General features: G+C 39.5%; 1 long non-coding RNA gene across 2 annotated transcripts; it reads right to left on the minus strand.

Annotated features, from left to right (window-relative positions):
• Nucleotides 1-683: 683 nt before the first annotated feature.
• Nucleotides 684-5,257, minus strand: LOC138241986 (uncharacterized). 2 transcript variants are annotated; one of them, XR_011191257.1, is made up of 5 exons: nt 4,683-5,257; nt 2,287-3,862; nt 1,453-1,547; nt 1,136-1,365; nt 684-902 (listed from the first exon to the last, which is right to left on the minus strand). It is a non-coding gene; the product is annotated as an uncharacterized lncRNA (long non-coding RNA). The 2 variants fall into 2 exon arrangements; XR_011191256.1 differs by having other exon boundaries at nt 2,287-5,257.
• Between the last annotated feature and the right edge of the window lie 743 nt (nt 5,258-6,000).

Below are 6,000 nucleotides of genomic sequence, written 5' to 3' on the forward strand. Positions count from 1 at the left end.
CCTACACAGTAGAAACTGTCCCATTTCCAACAGTATCTGCGAAACTAAGAGTTTTAAGGCCTCGTTTCAGATTTAAAAAATAACTGAAACAGAAAACGGAAAGAGCTAAAAAATATTAAAATCTGTGAATCATCATTCACAGTCAGCTTCAGGAAACTGATCGCTGGCTCGCTTGCAATTTACAGTACAATGCGCATGACACCTCTGAAGGAGCTGGCAATTTAACACATTTAAAAAAGCAGGGTGTAGAATAGCAGATTCTGTATAGTGTATGCCCCAGTGAATGCTTTGAACTCTGCATCCGTAAATATATTCTTCAGCCAATGGCATATCTCAATGGTGTCAGTAACAGGACCTTGTAATTACAATGCTTCTTTTACAAGATCACAATGTCTTCACCAAGGGAAGACAAACATTAAACTTGTCATTACCCAACACCTGAACAGATTTCCTTAAGTTTCATTCACGGCAAAAGTGACTGACACTGGTCATAGTTCACTTAGGTTTAATACAATATACATGTATATGATTATATGTAATAATACATGGCTGTATATGAATATAAACACATTTTACACATGCCCAGCATCTAAAAAACTAGAAACTTGATGCATTCAAACAACTCATATGATTTACTCTGATCTTAATCACACAGCACCAAAATGTGATAATTCGATGGAAATTCTTACTCCAACAAATTTTGTTTTCATGTCTAAAAGCACGATACATTAACCTAAGCAAAGAGAAAGCATTGTGTGTAGAGAGAGGGAAATAAAACTCTTACTGTCAAAGAAAATCTCGCACCATGAAGCAAAAACTCAAAGCTCAGCTGTGAGAAACGAGGTTCCTCAGAGAAACTTGGCCACTTCCACGGTGGAGAGCCGGGCGAAGAGGAGGGGAGGCTGAAACAACAGAGTATATTCAGTCCAACGGCAGGGCTGGATTCCCAGTGCAAATATTGCATCATGGCAACAATACTGACATTCATGGAAAAAAATAGCATTGCCTTCCTAAATAGTAGTATTCCCAGCTCCTAAAAAAAACGCAGTGTGCAAGATTAAAAAAAATAACTTGGTGTACAAATGCTACATCTACTGATAAAATACAAGAACTATGCATCCAGTAGGGAGGCTACCTCTTGTAGCATGGTCTTCTAGGTTCACTCTCCTCTTCTGTGAGTACGTCAGCACTTCCCTGACAAGTGGAAGGCCACACAGGTATCTTGCTGGCCGGCTAGAAAGCCGTCCCTAAGGTGTGCTGCCTCTACCCCCCCCCGGGAATTAACTGGGATGACGCCAGGGTCCACAAACACCACCAATTTGTCATATGCACAAGTGCAATGAAATGCTTATTTGCATGTATGATCTGAAACAAAGACACCAAAACATAAACACAGAATAGCAGCAACAAGTTCAATAGCATAGAACTTAATACAAAAAGAGAATAAGAAACCTCAGTGTGAGCCAGTGGTAGGGGTAGAGTTCACCAATCTCACAGCTTGTGGGAAGAAACTGGTTCTGAATCTGGAGGTTCGTGCCTTTATGCTCCTGTAACGGATACCAGTGGGAAGGGGGGAGAAAAGTGAGAAACCGGGATGACGGGTGTCCTTATTGATATTTCCAGCCTTCCTGAGATAGCGATTTGTAAAAATGTCCACAACAGAGGGGAGCAGTACTCCAATGATGGACTGGGATGACCTGATCACCCCCTGTAACGCCTTTCGGTCAGACAACGAGCTAATGCCAAACCGCACTGTAATACTACACATGGTTAATAATAAAGGCAATATAATTATTGGCTCCCTTGATAAAGATGAACGAAAAGCCGTATTACATAATACACAGCCCAGATAATGAGCTATAACAGGGGTTCCCAAATTTTTGGGTCCGTGCCTCCCTTCACCTGTCAAATTTTCCACAGGCCTCCCCTGTCTCAAAAATAAGTTCTATGGCAGTGCGATATTTTACAAAAGATTATAAATTTGAGAAGGAAACGATAGGTCACAATAAAAACAAAGTGATCCAATTTTTATTATTTTTAATCATTTTCAAAACCAAAATACTCGTAAAAGCTCAAAATAAAAATAGTAAAAATGCTTGACAAAACATTTTATTGAAATTATGTGAATGTGAAAAAAATAAAAAAAAGTCAACATCTTGGTAAAATGCAAATAAAATGACTTTTAGAAAAAGTACACATTTAACATTAATGTTTTAAAAGGGGGAGGAAATACAATGTCTTTTTGTTGGTGCCTCTTAATGGGTTGGGTGGGCTTGTTTTTCTTACATAATTCATCGAAGCTGGGTAGTGTTTCTGAAACGGCAACGCACATCTCCTTCTCAACCTTGATTCTTGATCTGATCTGTGCTTGGAATTGATGACCACAAGTGCTGAAAACCCAGCCTCACCAAGGTAGGAGGTTGCGACAGGAAGCAGAATTCACAGGGCTCTGTTGCTTATTTTTGGTACTCCTGCTTCACTAGGCTCCTGGGTTCTCCTAGGCTAGGAACATTGTCCACAATCGTGCACGTGAAACCGAAAAGCAAGTAACTGTCGTCATACTTCCTGTATTTGCATTTCCATTTCTCTGTAGAACTAGGCTCCGTGTCCTTCACTTCATGTTTTTTACTCATATTTAAAAACCTCTCCATTGCGCTCGTGTAACAAAAAACTCACAAAATGACCACCCATAGAAACACGTGAAACACCGAAGCTGCACGGGGAGCTGCGGTCAACTGGTATGCTGCTTACCAACTGCCAACTCTCGTGCCCCGTGTCATGTGACACATCCTTATTCCTACAAATCTGTAAGACAGGTCTTATTTTACTGAACATCATGCACAATGCTGAACAGGAGATTTCAGGAAACATCTAAAAAACATACCTGGCTGTTAAGGCTGAAAACAAAATTACCTTATTAATGCTGAAAGGTGAAAGTAATGAAAAACAGTATTTGATGGAACAGATCTATTGATTTAACTTTTGGAATGCACATAGTTATGACTAAAACAATAGCAGTAAAAATACAAAAATATGTATTCACAGTGTGATAGTGCAGTTAAGGCTTGGTTGAAGCCAATAAATCCAGGCCAATAAATGGGACACCTAATTAACCGATGTGCCTCCCTTGAAATGTAATTTCACACGCAGTTCATCCGATCGGGGCTGTGTGGAATTTGACATTCCTCGGGAGCTGAAGAAGTCGGGATATTAACAGTCATGAGCGACCAAGTGTCCAAGCTCTTCATCCACAAGACAGAAAGAGAGAGGTATGGAAGTTAGAAAGGGATAATGAATATAGTGGATACAGCATTTCTTCTTTTTTAAGTCACGTTCTTGGATTAATATGAATTCTCCAGGGTCTGTAGAGAGAAGTATTTTCTTCCCAATGCAGTGAAGACCGCATGGGTGCGTCCAGTTTAGTGCGCCCAGTGTACCAGATGGATAAGGACAAGTCATTTTGGTGAGAAAAGAAGTTTAAGGAGAACATGCCCATTCCTGCCCTCCTTTCATTTTTCTTTGAAAACCGAAGAGTAGTTTTGCAGGCTATGAAGAGGAAATGATTGGACACCTCCGTAAGAAGAAGTGGGGGGTTTTGGGACTAGTGAAGTTTTCTCTGAAAGGAGGCCAACAGTATTATACAGCATAGGAGCCCGGAAAGGTTCCGTAAGCCTGTAACAGTGACGGAACACCTACTGTAAATGCCCACAGGTAATCTGGTGATACGCTGTATCTGGGTTATATGCTGTGGTTCACCCCCTCAAATACCAGAAGGCTTTGTGAATGCAATTCCGTGTAGCTCCTCCGTATTCCATACATGTCTGCACACAGGACAGGTTTCACCCCATGCATGCATGCACACCTAGTGTTTTGAGACATTTTAACATGAAACATTAGTCTTCATTATCACATATTAACACTGCTGACAGAGCCAAACATACAGTACAAAGAAATACATTGAGACAAATACCAAACAAAAAGATGGCCTACTGAAGTTTACAAAAATACATGAAATTCCAGAAGTAAACATCTATTTATCCTTTAAAATGTCAGGCTGAATACACTCTTACTGGAGATGGAATCGAGTAGTAACATATCTTTCAACAATCCAATATTTTATAAGTAAGAAACACAGAGGAACACAGTATCTGGGCGCATGGAGAAATGTTAAATAATTTAGCAGAATTTGCAACTATGCAGCTATATTGTTTATTGAAGTCCAGTGTAGAATTGTAGATTAAAAAGACTAGTCAGAGCAAGACTTTTAAAACATCTGAAGTGTTCTTCTGCTTTTCATTTACAGGGTTATCATAACTGTCCAACAGGGTGACAGAAGATTTTACTGAAAATGAATTATGTGACCTAGTGGTGATGGCTGAATCCACTAGATGGTGCTGTCTCTTAGATAGCGGTGTCTCTTAGTTCCTGCCAGTTAATTAATGTGCATGTGCAGTAGGGACTACCATAGTAGCAGTGTGTGACAGGTGGAAAAAAAAACACAATTGCTGAAGAGAGTTGTGATGTTCTCAGTGAGCTGAGAGGTGACCTGCGAGCGGCCTATTTCTACACGCGTTGCGTGGAAGAGCCACTACCATATTTTGTGTAGCTACATATATCATTCTAGGTCATTTCTTTTGTTTATTCTTTCCAAACTAACAAAACAGATCAGACACCATACTTACCTGAAAATAAAGAACCCCACAAATATATTTGTGTCCTGTGCTGGTTATTCTTTGCCAGGCTACAATTATATTGCAGCAATGGTAAAAGGAAACGGAGCCTGTGAATTTCAGTCTCCGAACACAGGCCTTTCTTGCACATTTCCTTGCCAGAGTAGGAGCTGAAGATGGCTGACTGCTAGCAGCTGCAGAGACAACAAACTCCAAAAATGAGAGTACAAGGATGCGTGGATGGCTGGAATACACACTGGAGATGACACTGTTATCAAGCTTTGTGGACACGATTTCATCACACACCCAAGCTGTAACTCGAAGATCTGAAAGTGGACAAGCGTTTATGATTTATGGAATAATACCACAGAAGCACAACAATGTTTTTCAGGTGTCAAAAATGTAACAAAAATCCTTTGCCCCAAACAACTAACACAGAACAAATTAAGGCAATCAAGTGGAAGAAAATAAGTGATCAGGCTGAAATGTTTCAATTATTTAACCAATGCAGTGTCAGTTAAGTCATTTGTGTACTTTAAATGTTTAACAGAAGACTAAGAGAAGTGTAACAGATCAGGGAGGTGAAACCCTACGCTGCTGTTTTAGAAGATAAATGATGATATTTTATTAGACATCCTTCCCACTGCAGCTCTACATTATAGCAAACAAAAGTGAAGGTACAATATATCAATTACAAAATCAAGCAAAAAGACTTTTTAATCACATACAGTACTTGTGTATACAGTACAGTCTTAATTATCCGACCTTCGATAATCTGAAATTCCGTTTTATCCGACATAGCAATCAAATGCTATATACTGAACTGTATGCGTGTCTGTGCATAATATTTTGCCCAGTCCCATGCTGCTTTATCTCAGTGCATTACTGCCATTGACGTAGTTCACTTGCTCGTTAGAGCTTGTACAGATGCAGCCATTCAAAATGCACGGAGTAAGCTGCAGTAAAATGCAGTAGGCGTGGTGCGACACAACGGGTCATAACACGTCATACCACAGTTATGATAATAGTATCTGGAATCACCTTGTAAAACTACCAGGTGGAGCTAATAAAGCTTAACCTGTCATGTACAGCATTTGAGCTGTCGCCAGAAAACTCCTAGTTTCGAATCTCGGTCACTGCTGAGGGACAATCTTTATTCAATTAAGATTTTAAGTAGTATACTCTTTAGACTTTTAATTTAAAACTGTGTATTACAGCATGTTAATCATCATTCATTAAAAAGTTGGTATATTTTATAAAAGCAAGATTATTCAGTTGAACAAAAGTACACAACCTTCCACCTTCATCATATTTTAATTATGCAGAAGTA

Source organism: Lepisosteus oculatus, chromosome 12, assembly GCF_040954835.1.
Source record: "Lepisosteus oculatus isolate fLepOcu1 chromosome 12, fLepOcu1.hap2, whole genome shotgun sequence".
NCBI lineage: Eukaryota > Metazoa > Chordata > Actinopteri > Semionotiformes > Lepisosteidae > Lepisosteus > Lepisosteus oculatus.